The sequence below is a fragment of the Lactuca virosa genome, chromosome 5 (genome assembly GCF_052849685.1).
Source record: "Lactuca virosa cultivar CGN04683 chromosome 5, Lactuca_virosa_CGN04683_v6, whole genome shotgun sequence".
Lineage (NCBI taxonomy): Eukaryota > Viridiplantae > Streptophyta > Magnoliopsida > Asterales > Asteraceae > Lactuca > Lactuca virosa.
In genome coordinates, this window is record NC_136430.1 from 131,245,145 (window position 1) to 131,269,492 (window position 24,348).

Below are 24,348 nucleotides of genomic sequence, written 5' to 3' on the forward strand. Positions count from 1 at the left end.
TTACCCTTTACCTACCTTGTTAAGTCCAGGTTAGTGTGCCGGTTAACCACACACGCTCCACTAACGACTTAAGCAAAGTGCAAAGTGTAATTTCATGGGTTAGCACCAAATTCACATTTTCCTAAGTAACTAAGATTGGGTATTAATAAGAGTTTAGTTACTTAGTATTTATCATTAATACTTTTAATGAAAGGAGAATTATAGTCCTTTTCCTACCCGTTCGGCTAACGACTCTCCACCAGTCAAGGAAGCGGTGGGTGAGAGTGGACACCCATTAAACTGCCATTTTATAGGCAGTAACCTTATACCCCCCCCCCCTTATAGACCGGCTTCGTGAATGAGGCCTACTAACGGTAAGACTGACTTTACTCTTATACGTATATATAAATATTATTAACTTATAATATTATAAAGTATAAGGGTTGAATTTTAACTTTTAAAATTCTAAGGGCTAACTTGGAATTAAAGTATTCATAACTGAAAACTTTTCAAATTCCAAAACTGAGGGCAAGTTTTGAAACTATTCAAAACTAATTAATTCCATAACTTATGAGTTTAAAGTAGTTTTAATTAAAAAAAAACTCTTCAAGTTCCATAACTTGAGGACAAGTTATGGAAGACTTTAAACTAATTAATAAAAAAAAATAACTTTTTTTTTATTGTAACTTATGGAACTAATTAAGGTTACACTTTTTTTTTTAATTTAATGAAGAGACTCTTGAACCTCTATAACTTGAGGACAAGTTATGGAGTCATAAAACCATTTAATTAGAACTAGACTCTTCATTTTGTAACCTTTGCCAACTTTTATGAGTTTTATGATTCTTAAATGTGACTTTTCATATAACTTGAGGACAAGTTACAAAAACACACTTTGGAATCAACTCTTAGATTAAAATGGATTGAAAACAACTATTTCACACAACTTTTCTATTAATCTAAGAACCTCATAAGAACAAGATAATTCAAATCATCAATCTTCAAGAAATTAGCATGAACATACAAACTAATACAAATCTTGAAATTATGACAATTATCTTAGAAATTGGACTAGCATGAACATTATCACATCAAAAACAAGTTTATAAGTCCAAAAACATCTTAGGGTAATGTTCCTAGTCCAATTCCAGCCAAAACAATCGAATATATGCATCCAACTCGATTTTTTAGCTACTTTTGCAAGTATAACAAGAAAACAAGCCTAGGCTCTGATACCACTGTTGGGTTATGAGCATTCTAACACTCCTAAGTGTACATGCAACCCTAAATACCTTGGATCTATGTTTTCTCTATTATACATACAATTATGAACATCCAAGGTATTATCCTAATCTAGCATACAAAAATAATAAATATAACAAGATAGAATACATACCTCTTTGATGTAGAATGTCTTCATGAAGCTTGAGTGCCTAGTGCCCCAAGTGTGACACCTCAAATGGTTCACACAACACCAAATACACTTGGAATAACTTGAGAGAAACTTGAACACTCCTTGAAATCGTCTAGCCCTCACACTCACACATTAGTGCCCGATTTCTTGAGCCATGGGATTCTTTTATATGGTGGCTATTAGGGTGGCACCATGTAACTCATAACTTTTCCCATTCCTTATGCTCCATGGATTTTAACCTCCATGGAGTATCCATGGGTCACCCCATGGACTTAGCCCAACATAAGGAATCTTGGATCACAAGCCCACATAAATAAGAATGATTGATTTACACAATCAACCCATATATTTAATTAGTCTCCTTTTGATCACTTAATTAATTCCAAATTAATTCTTGATCAATACTAATTAAATAACCTTATTAATATATTAGAACTTATAATATATTAACCAACCTTAAGTGTTAGTTCTCTCATTATAGTCTATCCAAATGCATGATGCCATGCAACCCAAATGGACCATGCCGGGTCGGGTCAAGTCTTACCAATTATAGTTATGGACTTAGACATTAATCCAACACATAACTCTCGCCATGGTTAGAAGGATGTGCACCAGCTCCTGACCCACTAATACCATGATTGTTGATATGAGACATGGGAGCTGCTACAGTTGTCGTGACAGTCGCTTGAAACACAGCAGCGTCGAATTGAGGAGGTGGTGGCGGAGGTGGTGTCGGTGCTTCATTGACATTGTTACGTCTTGGATTTCTTCGAGGAGGCATCTTTTACTGTAAAAGTTAAAATATAAAAAGATGATAAGTTTTTATTACTTATTACAAATTGAAATTAAATAACTAATCATATTAGTTTTCATATGCATCGGTGATTCGATTTGAAAATGTGACAACCCGAATTTTTTTGCCTTGTAAGTCCAACCATTCAACTCAATCGAGAGTCAGACTCGTTTCTGCTATCAATTATCATGGTTAAGGATCATTTTAAGGGTTCTAAGATCAGTACATTCAAGGATTGGGGATAGGATTGAGTTGCTTAGGTTCTTCGCATTGAAATCAAGCCGAACACTCCATCAAAGAGAGTGTACGGCCGTACACATGGGTGTACGACCGTACACCCATGATGGTCGTGAACCCTTGCCCTTATGTAGGGTATCCCTTCATTTCTAGTCATTTCTCACAATTCCAAGTCTAGAAAATCGATTATCTCTCAAGTATCATCGAGTTCTTCATCTTTGTTCTTCAAAAACGTAAGTGTTTCTTCCATCTATTTGTTGTTATCCTTCTTAATCTTGCATCACCCTTTGATGTCATCCATGAAAATCATCTTTTTAGGTAGGTCTTCAAGATCTTCATCTTTCACCAAGAACACCAAGAACACACACTTCAAGGTCTTCACCTTTCACCAAGAACACCAAGAACACACACTTGTTCTTGTTGGTCGTGAACCCTCTTCAAGCTTCCAAATCGTAAGTATCCTTTCCATATTCTAATTATATGTTAGGGACTCTTGTTTAACACCCTAGAAACGACCATTTTACAAGAACAAAAGCAATGTACAGCCATATACCCTTGCATGGCCGTACACACCTCAAAACACTCCAAAAGGCCCTCGAAAATGAGAACTTAGTTCATATTCTTGTTGTACAATAGACCCACTAGCTTCCCTATGGTTCAAACCCCTTCTTTTTCATGATTTACCATGAGTGTATGTCCGTACACTCCATGGCCGTACACCCCTCGGCCGTACACTCCATGGTGTGGCCGTATACTCCCTTTAATGAATCACATGTGATTCTAACACTTAGTCCAAGTGTTTCCTAGTCCCTAAGGGTGTTTCCTTGCATGTTAGTTGCTTTTAAACACTAAATTCATGCCAATATATGTCATTTAGGACTCGTTTATGTCTTGGGACTTCATTCGTCGAACTTTTCATCCTTACGCGCATATTCGATTGAATCACCCACATAAGGTGAGTTCATGCCCCTATAATCAATATTTTAAATTGTTTTAAATGCTTTTAAGGTGGGAATACAAGTTGAACACAATGATAACTTAGTAGATAAAACTCCGTTTTTAAAGTACAATCATAACTTAGTAGATAAATGAGTCTTTTATTCAAGTCAGTAACAGTTCAAGTAAACATACTAGTAAACTATAATAGGTATAGTTTAGGGGTTCAGTTTATACTAGAACAGAGAGAACATACTATAAAGAGAAACAGGGAGGAACATACTATACACTATAACAGAGAGAACATACTATACACTATAACAGAAGAACAAATCATGATTAACAAAATTTTACCAATGATCACTAACTCATTGTTCTAAACAAAAGGTGCTAATAATAGTGGTATAACAAGAACAAGATAACATTAATGCGAGACTATTTCATGGCTTAACAACTCGTTTGTTGAAGTCGTGTTTTGTAACCATAGTCTCCTGGAGGGAGAACGTAATTAGTATGGTTACAACCACATCACATTATAACCTTGATAAAACGAATTGGTTTTAAGGTAGTCAGTACTTCAGTAAGTCAGTTTAAAAGACTATTGTATACTTACATTTTCCCATTACTTTCATATTGTGATTTCATCATCTGAAAGGTAAATCAAACTATTTTCAAGTAAAGATATTTATAAACTAGGGAAAACTTACATCATTACAAGCGACAAAAAGAACAGTCGAGTCATAGTACATTCAGTAGAAAGGGGCATATAATGCTAACTTTATGATTCCTTAGTTTATACAGCAGGGATATATATTAATCGGATCCGACATGTAGTAGGATGTGTGCTTCCCGCTTCATTTCCTGTTCCTTGTTTGGTTGTGGGCTTAGAGTAGATTCACCCAGCCTACTATCTATCCGATCTTAGCTATATATATATATATATATATATATATATATATATATATATATATATATATATATATATATATATATATATATATATATATATATATATATATATATATATATATATATTCCGTATACAATAAGTAATCATAAGGAGTACCAGGTATGGGTCAGGTCATAGTACACTAATTCAATACACCGTTTTCTAGTATATAACATACTTTTCAAATAGAACATTTGGTAGACAGAACAAGAAACTTATCAGTAAAGGGTTTAATCCATTTTATTAAACCAATAAAGGGCCTTTAGTGGTAAATTCTATAATACCTTAGTTTATACATCAGGGTTATATATAATTAATATCCGATAGGTAGTTGGATGTTTGCTTTCCACCTTACTTCCTGTTCCTTGTTTGGTTGTGGGCTTAGGGCAGATTCACACAATTAACTATCTGTTGGATATCAGATTATATATAGCTAGTATAAAGTAAGTGATTATAGAAGGAACTATTGTGGTTACCATTTTTACTAAAAGAAATAAGGGTTTTCTTAAAGAATCTTTTCATCAATTATAAATGAACTATTACAGTTAACTCCGTGAGTACCAAGTGAATACGCCAGGTTATATACAACGATGATCTAACAAACAATGGGATGTGTGCCTTCCGCCTCATTTCATGTTCCTTGTTTGGTTGTGGGCTTAGGGTAGATACACACAATCGATTGTTTGTTTACTCTGGGTTTTATATAACTTGTATCCGTTTAGTACTCATAGAAAGGGTTGTAGAGTCATTTTACTTATCTTTCATAATATCAGGAAATATAGGATTTTCTGGAGGAACAGGCGAACGTTTCCAAAAAGAACTTACACTTACATTACATCACTAACATCTTATAAACTCACCAGCTTAAATGCTGATCTACGCTTTCAAAATAACTTGTATTCTCAGGAAACCAGTAAATAGGTACGCGCACTGGGATTCAGAAGATGGAGCATAGTAGCTTCATGTCTTGTTTTATTATTTACTTTTGTAGTCTATATTATGTGAACCACATACTTTGTAAACACTTTCTTTCTAATGAAATGGTTGTTTGTTACTTTGATTACTATGATGCATGTCTTGTGATACTAAACACGACGTCCTCCGCCCCCGAACATTTCCGCCATTCCGGTTTAGGGGTGTGACAGAAAAGTATCTTGAATTCAATTCATAACAGGAGTTTATGCATACATAAATTTATGAATTACTAATAGTAGTATACTCAATGTAGTTTGTTCCATACCAGGCTTTTCTATAATCATTTGGTGTATACAAATTTTATACAATTAAAATTCTAATAGACTGTTGAATTTAATTGGTCTGCCTTAAATTCAAAACCAAACAAGGAACAAAATAAATTACGGACCCACCATTTCTAGATTAATAAAATTTTAATTACATAAAATTATAATATATACACAAAATAATCATAAATTACCCCTTTGTAAATAGTTCATGATAATAAAATTGTAGTATTTTTCGATGAAATACTGGTTACTTTTATTGATATATATATTATACATAAAGTTTGGAATACTTGAAACTTGTTACAAGCCAACATAATATATCACATAAAAGTAAATCCTATGATTGTATGAATAGTGAACTCACTTAATCATAGAGGAAAAGTTTTATAAACATAAACAAAAACTTGTATATAATAAAATTTATTAGTAGTGTAAACACTACTTGTGGCGGTTGCTACGGCGGTTGCTGGATACTGCTTCATCTTGTGCTTTCCAGCGCCTTTCTTGTGCAGCTTGATGCTCTCTCAATTCTCTTATCTTAGATTGAGCAGCATTGACTTCCCTTTGAAGGGCTTCTGTATGATTATGGGTGTCGTCTTGTATTTCTTCAAGACGAAGGATATCCGCAGTGTTAACCTGCGTAACAACATTTACTTGTAGGATTCGATTGATCGAAATCCTTGCTTAATCGGTTTGACGGGCTATTCGATGTACTATAACCGGAAGAGCTTTATCAGTTTTTCCTCCTCTAGAGACATTATAGAAACCTCTTGCCATCCCATAAGGAGGGCGTTGGCCATCTTGATAACTCTAGTGGTTTATATACTGGCCCCATTCTAGTATAGGTTCTGCTTCACCTTGTCTCAAGAGACATTGCCAATGATTGTAGACTTGTGGTTCCGTGTCGGCACCACTTGATTCACTATCTTCGAAAGGTTATTCATCTGAATATAGATTCCAACCCGCATCTTGTTGATTGTAGGGGTCTCCAGGTAAATTGTATTCAGCCATATTGTCTATATTAGAAGTAAGGATAAGAATAGTAAAAATACTCCTTTAGTATTTTAAATCTGTGTTCTGTTTTATAGTTCTTCTATATAAGTAGAGTTTGGTAAGTTTTAGACTTGTCGTAACGCTACCATCACTCCCAAACACATGTTGGTCATATCTCAAATGAATATAATTGATCAGGCTATATTGATCCCATATATGATTACATAACTGTTGAGGTTTAACTGTATCATCCAACATCCAAATACTTTTAAGTTATTATGACTGTGATAATGTACTTGTAGGTATGAGTGTTAGTATACTTCTTGCAAAAATACCTAAAATTTTAAAAGTATACTTGTAGTCAGAGCTCTCAGCCCCAAATGTATTTGTAGTTTGTATATCTTTTATGGATTGATATACTGAGTTCACTATAAACAATGCTTTGATACCAATCTGTCACACCCTCAAACCAGACGACGGAAACGTCCGGGGGTGGAGGACTTCATTTGTAGTATCACAACACATGCATCATAGTAATCAAAGTACAAACAACCATTGCATATAAAAGTAAAAGTATTTACATGTGTTCAATCACTTTATATTGACACCAAAATAGTTATAGCAAAATATTGAAGATATGACTCAAAATAGCTCCATCTTCTCAAAAAGCTTGGGGAGTACCTGTTTATTGTTTCCCTGAGAATACAAGTAATTTGAAAAGAGAGTATCAACATAAAGTTGAGTGAGTGCGTAATTATTTAAGTTTTAAAAGTATGTTTTCTGTTCAATGAATCTGTAAGTTGTTCCAAAAAATCCTATATTTTATGTTGTATATGAAAAGTAGTTTTAATCTCATAAAACCGTTCTGTTTGTAAACCATTGTTCTGTGGTTGTATCCTTTTGGTAAAACTTGTAAAAGTGAGTGTGTCTGGTTCCACCAGATGTTATTGTAAATTGTGTTGTAATACTGTAAATTGTATCTCTGTAAACCAGTACTTGGAAAATGTACTCATGTTTTAGTTAATTATACACTAACATATTGGTAATATCCTTTTATTGAGTTATTATAACCATACTGAGACTAGATGTCATGAAACAAACGCTTTTTAGGTGTTTAAACTGTTGATAACAATTGTCACTCAGTGGCGTGTATGCCTGGCTGTAGCTAGCAGCCTGAGTGCGGGGTTGTCAATCTCAATATAGATCACACACAACTTGTTTCGATAGTGGGCGTTTAAGCTGTTGATAACAATTGTCACTCATTGGCGTGTATGCCTGACTGTAGCTAGCAGCCTGAGTGCGGAGTAGTCAATCCCAATATAGATCTACACACAACTTGTTTCGATCCCCTGACTGGAGATTCTGGTTATAATATCAAGACTTTAACTATGTTGTTTAAATGAATTAAACAACCTGAATCAATTGACTCATAAAAAGCATATAGACGTTACATGTATAAGAGTTATGAAAACCCAATCATCCTGAAATAATGATTGATTGTATACTCCTGATTTAGTATTCTTAACATGTATTTGAAAGTTGTATATCCTTGATTAGTTTTGAATCAAACCCTTGTCTCTTGTAAAACTGTGTATTGTAGTATACTCGAATCGTGAATTAATGTTATATGTATCATAAGTTATACCTATTATAATTTATATGTACTTTCTAAATTTGGTATTAACTGTTTTTGAATGTAATCCCTTGATCAACATGTTACAAAGGGTGTTTAAACTGAATGAAATAACTTTTATATTTATATACATATATAATTATATATAAGTAAAATTTGAACAACCTTCACTATCGGGATTCCACTTTGTTTGGTTTTCTTAACTTCCCTGTCTATAATCTCTACGGGTTCTTCAACAAAGTTGAGGCTCTCGTTTAAATCGATTTCCTCGAGTGGGATCACAAGAGTCTCGTCGGATATATACTTTTTCAAGTTCGAAACGTGGAAGGTAGGATGAATGTTACTTAGTTCTTGGGGTAGTCGAAATTGTAAGCCACAGGTCCGATTCTGGCAAGAATCTCGAATGGTCCTATGTAGCTTGGATTCAGTTTGTCACGCTTTCCAAAGCGTATCATGCCCTTCCAGGGTGAGACCTTTAACAAGACGCGGTCACCAACCTGGAATTCCAAGGGTTTTCTCCTGTTGTCAGCGTAGCTTTTCTGTCTATCTCTGGAAGCTTTAAGTCGCTCCCGAATTTGTACAATTTTCTCTATAGTTTCTCGAATAATTTTCGGACCAGTGAGAGCACTTTCAGGAGATTGAACTCTAGCTAGCTGCGTGTCACCCACTTCAGCCTAGCACATAGGTGATTTGCACTTGCGGCCATAGAGGGCTTCGAATGGAGCAGCCTTTATGCTAGTGTGATAACTGTTGTTAAAATAGAATTCGACAAGGGGTAAATGAGTATCCCATGCCTTTCCAAAGTCTAGCACGCAAGCTCGCAACATGTCTTCTAATGTTTGAATCGTCCTCTCACTTTGTCCGTCGATTTGTGGATGGTAGGCTGTACTCATGTCCAGCCTAGTTCCCAGAGAGTTTTGTAAAGGCTGCCAGAAACGAGAGGTGAATCTGCTATCTCGGTCAGAAATAATAGATTTTGGCATACCATGCAGTCTAACAATCTCCTTGAGGTAATTTCTTGTTAGCTTCTCCATCTTGTCGGTTTCTTTTATTGGCAAGAAGTGTGCGGATTTGGTTAATCTATCGACGATTACCCAAATAGTATCATAACCACCTGATGTTTTGGGTAACTTAGTTATGAAATCCATTATAATCCACTCCTACTTCCATTCAGGTATTTTAGGTTATTGTAGTAAACCTGAAGGTTTCTGGTACTCTACTTTGACCTTGGTACAAGTAAGGCAGTTGCCCACAAAGGTAGCGATTTCGGCCTTCATGTTAGGCCACCAGTATAGTTTCTTGAGGTCCAGATACATCTTGTCTGAACCTGGATGAATGGAGTACCGGGTTTTGTGTGCTTCATTGATAACCACGTCTCTGTAACCACCGAAATTTGGTGTCCAGATCTGGTTCATGAAATAATAGACTCCATCATCCCTGACTTCATAGTTCTTATCCATTCCTCTCAGGGTTTCACCTGCCATGTTTTCGGGTTTCAAGGCTTCAAGTTGAGCTTCTTTGATCTGTGTGGACAGATGTGAATGAATTGTCATGGTCAACAACTTTACTCGACGTCCCGAGTATTCTTTTATGCTAAGGGCGTCAGCTACTACGTTTTCTTTACCAGGGTGATAAAGAATTTCACATTCGTAATCGTTCAGTAGCTCCACCCATCATCGTTGTCTCATGTTCAGCTCTTTCTAATCGAAGATATGCTGGAGACTTTTATGGTTCTTGAATATTGTGCATTTCGTGCCATATAAGTAATGTCTCTATATCTTCAGAGCAAACACCACTGCTCCTAGCTCAAGGTCATGTGTTGTATAGTTGACCTCATGCGTCTTAAGCTGTCTTGAGGCGTAGGATATAACCTTTCCTCTTTGCATAAGAACACACCCAAACCCTTGATTAGAAGCATCACAGTACACTACAAAGTACTTTGTCCCTTCAGGTAGAGACAAGATCGGTGCACTGCATAAAGCTCGTTTCAGTGTTTGGAACGTTGTTTCTTGCTTCTCTCCCCAACTAAAAGTTACACCTTTTTGTGTTTGGGTGGTAAGCGGTTTAGCGGTTCTGGAGAAATTTTGGATTAATCTGCGATAGTAGCCAGCAAGACCTAAGAATTGACAGATTTCTGTAGGTGTTTTGGGTGCTGGCCAGTTTTCAATTGCCTTGATTTTGGAAGGGTCCATGTGTATTCTTTCTGAACTGACCATGTGACCTAGGAAATCAACCTTCCTGATCCAAAACTGGCACTTTGAGAACTTCGCATAAATTTTCTCTATTCTCTGAGTTTGTAATACTTGACAAAGATGTTGGCTATGTTCCTCTTTGCTTCTTGAGTAGATAAGGATGTCGTCAATTAAGACTATGACGAATTTGTCAAGGAACGGACGACACACTCTGTTCATTAGTTCCATGAACACAACAGGTGCATTCGTCAATCTGAATGGCATCACTACAAACTCGTAATGACCATAACGAGTTCTGAACGCGGTTTTCGGAATGTCCTCTTCCAAAATCCGTAATTGGTGATACCCGGATCTTAAATCTATTTTCGAGAAGTAGTTCGCACCTTGAAGTTGGTCGAACAGATCGTCAATGCGAGGGAAAGGATATCGATTCTTGATGGTAAGTTTATTCAGCTCGCGGTAGTCTATGCACATGCGGAATTATCCATCCTTCTTCTTTCCGAACAAAACCGGTGCTCCCCACGGTGAGAAGCTTCATCTTATGAAACCTTTGTTAAGGAGTTTGTTAAGCTGGCTGGATAATTCCTGAATCTCAGAAGGTGCAAGACGGTAGGGGGATTTGGCTACAGGGGTAGCCCTAGGGATTAAGTCGATTCTGAATTCGACTTCTCGTTCGGGAGGCACTCCTGGAAGATCGTCGGGAAAAATGTCGGGAAAGTTGCAGACCTGAGGAATGCTCGTGATGTCTTTCACTTCTTGCTTTTTGTCTACCACGTGAGCTAAGAAAGCACAATACTCCTTGCAAAGTTACTTATGTGCCTTGATGCAAGAAATGATCTGAAGGTTCGTTCCGGGTTTGTCGCCGTAGATAATAAGAGTTTCGTTAGTTGGCAAGTTCAAGCGAATAGCTCTTTCATAGCATAGGATGTCAGCGTGGTTAGAGCACAACCAATCCATACCTATTATGATGTCGAAACTTTTGATAGAGACCGACACAAGGTCTATTGGGAATGAAAAGTTATTCAAGGTAAGAGTACATCCTATGTATATATCGTTGGTGGATTCGGATTTCCCATTAGCCATTTTAACTGTGAAAGTTTCATTTAGTGGTTGGGAGTTTTGATTTAGCGGGTGTTTGAAATTATGGCTCACAAAGCTCTTCTCAGCACCACAATCAAATAGAATGCATGCGTAAGTGTTGTTGAGAAGAAACGTACATGTGACCACCGCAGGGTCTGCCACTACTTCTTCGTGACCCAAAGCTAAAATTCTCCTAACTCCACCAGCATTTCCAGCTTTTGGACAATCTCTTTTGAAATGCCCCACATCACCGCATTGGTAGCATGCTTGACCTACTCCAACAGCAGGTACTTGGTTAACTGGTTGGGGTGGTGATCAGCAAAAATCGGGCCGTATGCCCTTTTCTGTTGCAGTTACGACACTGCATTTATCGGCAATTTCCATTATGGTGAAAATTGCACTTGTTGCACTTGGGGAGATTACCTGCATAAGGCTTAGCTAGTGCAGGGTTAGCAGGAACAACAACAGGTACAGTAGCAGCACTAACTGTCACTAGCTGTTGTTATGTCCGAACCAACCATTGTAAGACCCCAGATCTCTTGCTCGAGTTTTTGAATTTCTCCTCGCGGACAGTATTCCCGCATAAGCATAGTTTTTAAGTTCTCCCAGCTTATCGAGTTGGCCACTACCAGTGTCAGTCACTTAACATGGCTATTCCACCATGTTAGGGCTCTATCCGAAAAGGTACAAATAACGAACTTAACCTTGCTACCCTCCGGACAGGAGCAGATTTCAAAAATAGCTTCTGTCTTCTCAATCCACTGTCTTAATGCCATAACTCCTCCAGTCCCGTTAAAGTTCCTGGGTTTGGCGTTCGAGAAATCTTTATAAGTACACTCTCGCGAGTGCCCATGACTCTCGCCATGGTTAGAAGGATGTGCACCAGCTCCTGACCCACTAGTACCAGGATTGTTGATATGAGACATGGCAGCTGTAACAGCTGTCGTGACTGCCACTTGAAACATAGCAGCGTCGAATTGAGGAGGTGGTGGCGGAGGTGGTGTCGGTGCTTCATTGACAATGTTACGTCTTGGATATCTCCGAGGAGGCATCTTTTACTGTAAAAGTTAAAAGATAAAAAGATGATAAGTTTTTATTACTTTTTACAAATCAAAATTAAATAACTAATCATATTAGTTTTCATATGCATCGTGATTCGATTTGAAAATTATCTTGAATTCAATTCATAACAGGAGGTTGTGCATACATAAACTTATGAATTACTGATAGTAGTATAGTCAATGTAGTTTGTTCCATACCAGGCTTTTCTATAATCATTTGGTGTATACAAATTTTATACAATTAAAATTCTAATAGACTGTTGAATTTAATGGGTCTGCCTTAAATTCACAACCAAACAAGGAACAGAATAAATTGCGGACCTACCATTTCTAGATTAATAAAATTTTAATTACATAAAATTATAATATATACACAAAATAATCATAAATTACCCCTTTGTAAATAGTTCGTGATAATAAAATTGTAGTTTTTTTCGATGAAATACTGGTTACTTTTATTGATATATATATTATACATAAAGTTTGGAAAACTTTAAACTTGTTACAAGCCAACATAATATATCACATAAAAGGAAATCCTATGATTCTATGAATAGTGAACTCACTTAATCATAGAGGAAAAGTTTTATAAACATAAACAAAAACTTGTATATAATAAAATTTATTAGTAGTGTAAACACTACTTGCGGCGGTTGCTACGGCGGTTGCTGGATCCTGCTTCATCTTGTGCCTTCCAGCGCCTTTCTTGTGCAACTTGATGCTCTCTCAATTTTGTTATCTCAGATTGAGCAGCATTGACTTGCCTTTGAAGGGCTTCTGTATGATTCTGGGTGTCGTCCTCGATTTCATCAAGAGGAAGGATATCCACAGTGTTAACCTGCGCAACAGCATTTATTTGTAGGATTCGATTGATCGAAATCCTTGCTTGATCGGTTTGACGGGCTATTCGATGTACTATAACCGGAAGAGCTCTATCGGTTGTTCATCCTCTAGAGACATCATAGAAACCTCTTGCCATCCCATTAGGAGGGCGTTGGCCATCTTACCGACTCCAGTGGTTTATATACTAGCCCCATTCTGGTATTGGTTCTGCTTCACCTTGTCTCAGGAGATGTTCCCCAGGATTGTAGACTTGTGGTTCCGTGTCGGTACCACTTAATTCACTATCTTCGAAAGATTCTTCATTTGAATATGGATTCCAACCCGCATCTTGTTGATTGTAGGGGTCTCCAGGTAAATTGTATTCAGCCATATTGTATGTATTAGAAGTAAGCATAATAATAGTAAAATACTCCTATAGTATTTTAAATGTGTGTTTTGTTTTATAGTTCTTCTATATAAGTAGAGTTTGGTAAGTTTTAGACTTTTCGCAACAATACCATCACTCCCAAACACATGTTGGTCATATCTCAAATGAATATAGTTGATCAGGCTATATTGATCCCAGATATGATTACATAACTGTTCAGGTTTCACTATACATCCAACATCTAAATATTTTTAAGTTCTTATGACTGTGATACTGTACTTGTAGGTATGAGTGTTAGTATACTTATTGTAAAAATACCTAAAATTTTAAAAGTATACTTGTAGTAAGAGCACTCAGCCCCAAATGTATTTGTAGTTTGTATATCTTTTATGGATTTATATACTGAGTTCACTATAAACAATGCTTTGATAGCAATCTGTCACACCCCCAAACCAGACGGCGGAAACGTCTGGGGATGGAGGACTTTATTTGTAGTATCACCACACATGCATCACAATAATCAATGTACAAACAACCATTGCATTTAAAAGTAAAAGTATTTACATGTGTTCAATCACTGTATATTGACACCAAAATAGTTATAGCAATATACAGAAGATATGACTCAAAATAGCTCCATCTTCTCAAAAAGCTTGGGGAGTACCTATTTATTGTTTCCATGAGAATACAAGTAATTTGGAAAGAGAGTATCAACATAAAGTTGAGTGAGTGCATAATTATTTATGTTTTAAAAGTATGTTTTCTGTTCAATGAATCTGTAAGTTGTTCCAAAAAATTCTATATTTTCTGCTGTATATGAAAAGTAGTTTTAATCTCATAAAACCGTTATGTTTGGAAACCATTGTTCTGTGTTTGTATCCTTTTGGTAAAACTTGTAAAAGCGAGTGTGTCTGGTTCAACCAGCTGTTATTGTAAACTGTATTGTAATATTGTAAAATGTATCTCTGTAAACTAGTACTTGGAAAATGTACTCATGTTTTAGTTAATTATACACTAACATATTGTTAATATCCTTTTAATAAGTTATTATAACCATATTGAGACTAGATGGCCTGAAACAAACGCTTTGTAGGCGTTTAAACTGTTGATAACAATTGTCACTCATTGTCGTGTATGCCTGACTGTAGCTAGCAGCCTAAGTGCGGGGTTGTCAATCCCAATATAGATCTACACACAACTTGTTTCGATAGTAGGCGTTTAAACTGTTGATAACAATTGTCACTCATTGGCGTGTATGCCTGACTGTAGCTAGCAGCCTGAGTGCGGGGTTGTCAATCCCAATATAGATCTACACACAACTTGTTTCGATCCGCTGACTGGTGATTCTGGTTATAATATCAGGACTTTAACTATGTTGTTTAAATGAATTAAACAACCTGGATCAATTGACTCATAAAAAGCATATAGACGTTACATGTATAATAGTTATGAAAACCCAATCATCCTGAAATAATGATTGATTGTATACTCCTGATTTAGTATTCTTAACATGTATTGAAAGTTGTATATCCTTGATTAGTTTTGAATCAAACCCTTGTCTGTTGTAAAACTGTGTATTCTAGTATACTCGAATCATGAATTAATATTCTATGTATCATAAATTATACCTATTATAATATATATGTACATTCTGAATTTGGTATAAACTGTTTTTGAATGTAATACCTTGCTCAACATGTTACAAAAGGTATTTAAACTGAATGAAATAACTTTTATATTTATATACATACATAATTATATATAAGTAAAATTTGAACAACATTCGGACAAATAACTGATACTATAAGCCCACATCCAAACAAGGAAAAGGACCCAAAATGAGTTATCGGTCCTAAGCCTTTTAAATCTTTTTTTATATAAATATATATATATATATATATATATATATATATATATATATATATATATATATAGATATGATTTTTGGGGAAAAATATAAGTTTATAAAAGAGTTTAATATTTTGAAATATTTTTGATGACTTATTGTCCATTTATCACAAATTGGAAATAATTTGTTTGTAACACAAAATTCTTGTGTTAGACTTGTACTCCCCCCCCCCCTCCTTAAAACAGTAAAAACTATGAAAATACGGGGGTATGAACTCACTTGATATGTGGTGATTTGAATAGCGTTTCGTTTTCTGGAAAGGAGTTTATTTGATGAAAAACCGGCTTACTCGGACAGAGTTTCGACTGGAGAAGGTTGTTTTTCTTGAGAATCTCGAGGTTTTGAGACTTGCTTAGGGTTTTAGATATGATACCGGGGCTTCGGGGGTTTGTAAGAAATTTTAAAGTGGTGAAAGAAGTGAAAAAGGATGGAAAATGGTGTGAAATTTGTGTAAAAACCGGTGAATCTCGCACCTCCTATTTATACCCTGCGAGGGTTCGGTCCGGAGGAGATAAGAAGGACACGCGTCTCGCATGCGAGAGGTGCACTAGTCCGAGCTCGAAAGACGCCACCGCGAAGCCACGCGTCGGAACCGGAGTGGGTCGTGCGTCGGATGCGAGGAGGAGGCGACACACGTCGGATTTCGCTTGGACCTCACCTTCGGTCGAATCAGAAGACGACACGGGGCTGACATGAGGAATCCTCGCATACGAGGTGACGTGGCCGAACCCCAGCCATGCGAATTTTCCCGGTTTTCAATATTTTTCGATTTTTGTGACCAAAACTTGCAAAATTCATTACTTTCGCATACGAGCTCCGTTTTCGACGTTCTTTATATGCACACATAGGTAAAATTATACTCTACGACTTTAGTTTAGACTTCGTCGGCTAATTTTGAATTTGGTTTTAATATTATTATTTTTAACAGACCGGGACAGGAAAATCCGTTAAAAATTCATAACTTCTTCATCCGACGTCCGTTTGTCACACCCCAAAACCGGAACGGCGGAAACGTTCTGGGGAGGAGGACGTCATGTCAAGTATCACAACACATGCAGTATAGTAATCAAAGTACAACAACCATTGCATTAATAGTATAAGTTTTTACATAGGTTACATTTAGCAACAACATCAAAAATAGATATAGAGAATAACATAAGATGCAGCTCGGTACAAGGTTGACTTCGCAAAAGCTCCCGGAGTGTACCTGTCTACTGACGACCTAAGAATAAAAGTTATTTTGAAAGATAGGATCAGCATTTTAATGATGGTGAGTTCATAAGTATTTTAATGACATTGATATAAATACATGTTTTTCCTCAAAATAATCTCATTAGATGATGGTGCCAAAAGTTTATAAAGTATTTGAATTCCTTCCGGAAAATCCTATATTTTCTATTAAAAGTAGTCTTCTACCAAGACTCGACTGTTTCATGTTTAAAAGAATGAGTTTCTCTACTAAAAGCAGTCTTCTACCAGGACCCGACTGTTTTGTGTTTAAAGATCATTTTTCCCAAATGTTCCTATCATTATCAAAATATAGTTTTACATTATCGTTTTATGTCAAAACCGTTCTAAGTTTAATGTATTAGGGGAAATATTATAGTACCGTAGTTTTATATGTAGAAACTACCGTGGTACTAATTACCTTAAGGCCATGAATTATAAGGTAAATGTGAAGATACTCGTAACCATACTAATTGACGGATGTAAACACGACGATCTGCTGGCGTCGAAATAAATGTGACATTTGACACCCCTTGGCTTGGTCGGCCGAGACTGTAGCTAGCAGTCAGGATGTGGGATGGTCTGTCCCGTATAGATCTATACACACAATGCCCGCTCTCCCTCCAGGAGACTCTTGTTACCAACTCGACAACGGTGAAATCCACGTCATGAGGATGTATCTCGTGTTTTGATTTCTATATACGTTTCTTTTTACTAAAAGTACATGTTTTAGAATATTGATGTAGCTAGTTTCTCCTCATAAAAGTTATTGTTGGTTTCTAAACTATACCTATTATAGTTTACTTGAGAGGTTATCTAGGTACCTTTGCTACCCAACGACGCTGAACTGGAGTAAGGGTTTTAATATCTAAACAGATATACATAATATATAACTAGGACTTCAAAGACACTCGGACAAACAACCGGATACTCTAAGTCCACAACCAAAAAAGGAACAGGAAATAAAGCGGGCTATCAGTCCTAAGTCCTTCAAACCCTACTTATATAACTATATCTATATAGACATGAATCCAACAAGAATATAAGTTTAAAAGACTTTGATAAAAGTTTACTAATTTAAAAAGAGATTATAGTACCTTAAAAGAGATTTGAATGTAATATGAAAACCTTTAGCTGAATAAAACAGTTTAACATGCAAAAATCTATTTGATTGACAGTTATTAATCACATGGGATTGATATAATAACTTAATAGTTCAACTTGTATTCCCCCCCATAAAATCATTTAAAATCATTTCAAAGGTTGGTTAAGGGGTATGAACTCACCTGAAGCGAGTAACTCGAAAGAAAGATTGATATAGGATCGTCGGGTGTCGAATGAAGTCGTAAGCACAAACGGATCCTACTTTAACATGTAATAACACATATATGAATACACTTAGGGTATATAACCACTAATAGACACATGGACACACCTTAGGGACATGAAAACACTTAGAATTAAGTGTTACAAACACCTATTGAGGTCCCTAAATGAGTGTAGGGCCATAGATTTGAGTGTAAGGCCACCAAACTCGACTTTTATGTGTGTGTGGCCAGGTGTACGGCCAGGGTGTGTGGCCGTACACTCCAATAGAAATGTGTCCAAATCGATTTTTCAAGGCTTTGTGATGATCCTAAGAAGGTGTTTTGGCCGATGCTATGTTTAGATGAGTGTTTAAGTCCATTTTAGTACCAAAAGATGTGTGTGCGGTCACACATGATGTGTGTGCGGCCGTACACACATGAAGATCATCTAGAATGATAATTTCATGGATCAAACTCGAGGAAAAGGCCTTCTAATGTGTTGTATCAATGATCTAAGGATGAATACTCACTTGTTTTGCTGATTGGAGATGAAAACACGAAGGATTATTCAGAGAGAATGTTCCAGCTTTGAAGGAGTGGAAAGAGGGGTGTAAGGTTGGCTAAGTGTTAAATATATAGGGTCGAGTGTAAGGATGGAGGGTGTGTGTGGCTGGGTGTGCGGCTGGCTGGCCGCACATGCGGGTGTGCGGCCGCACACACCTTCTTTGGTGTGTTTGGCCCGATTTTGTGATGTTACACACTTTCTAACCATTCTTAAGACTCATATCTAGGTTATACTAAGCCTATAACACTCATATAAACCCACAATTTCGTTAAAAGATAGCAAAACGAAGGCTGACACTTGGCTGAGTTGAATATCTGAACTTTACAAGACAAGGATTTTCGGGTTGTCACACCGTTTTTGTCTGGCTTTTTACCATTGTACTACTATTGACGAGACCTTCAATTCTCGTTTAGGTTGTGTTGGCTAAAAATCACTCGATCTTTATTTCGAGTTTTTAGCTGTAAAGTGTTATACTGAAACTTAGAAAAATCATAACTTCCTTATACAAAGTCAGATTTTGACGTTCTTTTTATGAAAGTTCTCGGTTTAACATACTCTATAAGTTTCATTTAGATTGTTAAGGCTAAAAAGCCGTTTATTGAAAACGCAATTTTTACGCTGAACCGTGTTTTGCCAGTTTTGTCACGGATCTTCGATTGGTCATAACTTCTTCGTTATAACTCGGATTTTAGTGTTCTTAATATTTTTGGAAACCTTGCTACAATATCTACAACTTTGTTCACCCCAATCGAGATTACTTAATACTTCATTTTTGAGGGTCGATTATGTAAATGTACATAGTATGCTAAAATTTCTCTTTATTATTTTAAAAAGAACTACAAATTGACCTATATTATTACATAGGTTTGAAATAACGGTTTGTTACACAGCGTATGCTGGTTTTGACGAAGGTTGAGGCACTAACCTAGTAAGTGTAGCGTACACTTGAGTACGCACGACGTACTGGTCTACCAACCCAAACATAGCTCAATGTCTTAATCCCATAAGATCTCACGTACAAAACATAGATCCAGACCCCTAGAAACGTCCTAAGCCATAAAGTTGCAAACTTTATACTTTTGCATGCGAGGATGGGGCTCAAAACATAAACCAAGTCCATAAGCGCATTTGTTAGGTCCCCATCACTTGTATGGTTGAGGCTTAACCATCAAGATCTGATTTGTATGACTCAAAACACCTCCAAGAGCTCAAAATGACAACTCATATGGTTTGAAGTTCCTTAACTCCAAGAATCCAAACTATGGGACCAAAAAATGGCATTTTCCACCCTAAAACTAGATCTAAGCATGCAATGGTCAAGGTTTAAGCTTTATACCTTCAATGAGTAAGAAATGGTGCCAAAATTTTGGATCTACAAGCTCTTCCCACGTCCATGCTTCTTCTCAAGCTTCCTTCTTTTTTAAAAGCTCTAAATAACACCAAAAATCACTCAAGAAGATCACAACTGCACTATGGTGGCTTAGGATTCGGGATTTGCAATTGAAATGCAATGGAGGCTAAAAAGTTAAGGGTGTTGGGTCAAAATTATGGTTTATGTCACACCCCAAAACCGGAGAACGGCGGAAAAGTTCTGGGGTGGAGGACGTCATGTACAGTATCACAACAATGTAAAATAGTGAAGACAAGCAACAACATCCATTGCATTAAATATAATAATTGTAATACAAGCGTGTTCTGTATAGTTTGTAAGACACCAAAAGTATAATCAAAACAAAAGATGAGTCTTGTATGTGCTCCATCTTCTCAAAAGCTTTATCTGTACCTGTCTACTGATGACCTAAGAATACAAGTCATTTTGAAAGCGAGTATCAGCATAAAGCTGGTGAGTTCATAAGTATTTAGTGTCCTTGCTTGTATAAAAATGTTTACAACAATGTAGGGTAATAAATGATTTCAATGTTTGTAGATAGTATACTCCCTAGAAAATCCTATATTTTCCAGTAAAAAAGTAGTCTTCTACCAAGACCCGATTGTTTGTATATTTGTACTTTCATAAATGTGAGGGTTTCCCCAGTGAAACTATCTGTATGAAAAATATAGTTTTTGACATCACTCACAAAGGTGATTATAAAATAAATGTATTAGGGAAAAATGAATGTTTTACCCTTAGCAGTGACACTGCGGGGTATAAAGTGATAAAATACGGACTCCAGGTAGCACTAAATGTACAGTACACCTCGGGGAGTCTAAAGTAATAGTATTGTAGACTCCAGGCGGTATTAAATGAGCAGTACACCTCGAAAAGTCAATTTTGCCTTTAATTCTTAAATGGGTTAATTAAAGGTATGAATGTGAACTCGTATGTAACCATGCTGATCGACGGCTGAATAACAGATGACCCACGAGGTCATAAATAATGAGGTAACATTCTGTCACCCCTTGGCCTTTCGGCTCGGACTGTAGCTAGCAGTCAGGATGTGGTAGTGTCTGTCCCGTATAGAGCTATACACACAATGCCCGCTCTCCCTCCAGGAGACTCTGGTTACAAAGTGATAGCACAATGAAGTGTCGTATCGAGAAGTAGTATGTCACATTCTAATTGTAGTGTATTCTCTTGTATATTATATAGTGTATTTTCTGGTATAATGTATAGAGTGTTCTATTGTATAGTATATAGTGTATTGACTCTTACTTGAACTGACTCTGGTAAGTGTCATTGAAATAGTAGTAATGAGTAGTAACCCTTAACTATACCTATTATAGTTAAATAGTAATGTTATTAGCATGCCTTTGGTACACAAAAGTACTGAACTGGAGTGAAAAGCCTTTATATCCAACGCATATATATACGATATATAACTAAGAATTCAACGACATTCGGACAAATAACAGGATACCCTAAGTCCACAACCAAACAAGGAACAGGAAGTAAAGTGAGTTATCAGTCCTAAGTCCTTCAAGTCTTACTTATATAAATATATTGGTGTAGATAGGGTTTGAAAATAATGAAAGTTTTAAAAGAGTTTGGAAACAGTTTTATAAATAGTTTTAACATAAAAATAAGTTTGATATCCATTTTGAAGCAGTTCGTTGACAAAGCAGTTAAAAGTATAGAAAATTCATTTTGTTGCAAGTTATAAATCTCATGTAATTGATACTATAACTTGCTTGATTCAACTTGTATTACCCTCCATAAAAGCATTTAAAAACATTTAAAAGGTTGATTCAGGGGTATGAACTCACCTTTAGTGAGCGGTTTGGATGGAAGTGCCGGATAGGATGCTAAGTGCCAAGTGAGGACTTGAGCACACATACAGATCCTATGTAACATGTAGTGATACATAAATGTATCTAATTAGTCATTTAACAACTAATTAATTAAGTAAAGACATCCTAATACATGGAAACACTTTGATTCAAGTGCTAGTAGTACATTGGGGTTGCATCTAAAGGTTGTATGGCATTGCATTTGAGTTTATGGCCCAAGGACCACTCCTTAAGGAGTTTACGGCCTAAGGTCACTTCCCCCATGAGTTTACGGCCGTAAACTCATGGTACTAAGTTCCATTTGGTGATTTAAGGTCTTATTAGTCAAGAGTAAGCATTCTATGATCAAGTCCAATCCTTTGGAAGCATTAAGGGCACAATACTACCTCATTATAGAGTTTACGGCCTAAGGACCATTTCCTTATGAGTTTACGGCCGTAAACTCTATGGGGACTTGGTTTCTTTATTGTGTAAGGTCCTAAATACTTCAAGGAAGTGATCTAGACTAGTGTCCAAGGCTTAAGAAGGGACTAGGGTTCATTTTAACCCTATTTAGAAGAGTTTACGGCCCAAGAACATCCCTTGGCCGTAAACTCCATTGATCATGTGTTTCTTGATGTTTTCTAAGTGTAAACAAGTTCATTCTTAGCACACAAGAAGCTAGGGCAAGTGTACTTACAAGGTAGAGGCTTGTTTTGGTGTTTAAGGTCCAAGAACACTAGTGTGTGTTCTTCGTGTTCTTGGTGTTTTGAAGAACACTTGAAGATCTAAGTGAAAATCAAGAATGAATGGATGAAATGATGTATAAACACTAGATGTTAGGTTATAACAACAAATATAGTTAAGAAACACTTACGTTTTCGGAAGATCGGGTGAAGAATGGGATGCTACTTGAGAGAGAATGGTGAGAGTTCTTGAGGTGGGAAGTTGGAGAATGAGAGAATGAAGAGTAAACTCATGCCTAAAGCATGAGTTTGCGGCCTTAAGGGAGTTCACGGCCCAAACCCCTTTTGTTTGTCCGTGAACACCTAACCAAGGTGTTGATTGTTTCATTGGTACCTCGATATTGTAGAAATTACTTCCTTTTATCCGTTCGTTTCAAGAATGACTATTAAAAATACTCAAACGGACTTTAAACCGGTTAAAAATTAGCAGAAAAGTATTTAACTTTTAATTGAAGTGTTTGACTGTAGGGTTTGTACGAATGAAAATTTCGGGTTGTCACATCATACCCCCGTTAGAGGGAATTTCGTCCCGAAATTAGAGTTTAAGCAAATAAAGTAGTTACAAATAAGTAAGCGAATAGATGAGGATATTTCAATTTCATTTGATCCTCACGCTCCCATGTGAATTCTGGTCCTCGCTTGGCGTTCCAACGAACCTTCACGATTGGGATACGGCTTTGTTTCGTTCGTTTGACCTCTCGGTCCATAATCTCTACAGGTTCTTCCACGAAGTTGAGGCTCTCGTTGATCTCGATCTCGTCGAGTGGGATTACAAGAGTCTCATCGGATAGACACTTTTTCAAGTTCGAGACGTGGAAGGTAGGATGTACGTTACTAAGTTCGCGGGGTAAGTTGAGTTTGTAAGCTACGGGGCCGATTCTAGCGAGAATCTCGAAAGGCCCTATGTATCTTGGATTTAGCTTTCCACGCTTTCCGAAGCGTATCAAGCCCTTCCAGGGTGAGACTTTCAAAAGGACTCGGTCTCCCACCTGGAATTCCAAAGGTTTCCTTCGTTTGTCTCCGTAGCTTTTCTGTCGGTCTCTAGAGGCTTTCAATCGTTCACAAATCTGAACGATCTTCTCTATCGTTTCCTGAATGATCTCCGGACCCGTGAGAGTGCTTTCAGGAACTCGTCCTTTAGCTAACTGAGTGTCACCCACCTCGGCCCAGCACAGAGGGGATCTGCACTTCCGGCCGTAGAGGGCTTCAAATGGAGCAGCCTTGATGCTCGTGTGATAACAGTTGTTGTTAGAGAATTCAACGAGGGGTAATTGAGTATCCCACGCTTTCCTAAAGTCGATCACACAGGCTCGCAACATATCTTCCAAGGTTTGAATAGTCCTCTCACTTTGTCCGTCGGTCTGTGGATGGTAGGCTATACTCATGTCCAGCCTAGTTCCTAGGGAACTTTGTAGCGACTGCCAGAACCTCGAAGTGAACCTACTATCTCTGTCCGAGATAATGGATATGGGAACACCGTGCAGTCGTGCAATCTCTCTAATGTAAGTTCTTGTAAGCTTCTTCATCTTGTCTGTTTCTTTGATAGGCAGGAAGTGTGCGGACTTGGTCAATCTGTCGACGATGACCCATATGGTATCAAGTCCACCCGTTGTCTTGGGCAACTTGGTTATGAAGTCCATAGTGATCCGCTCCCACTTCCATTCAG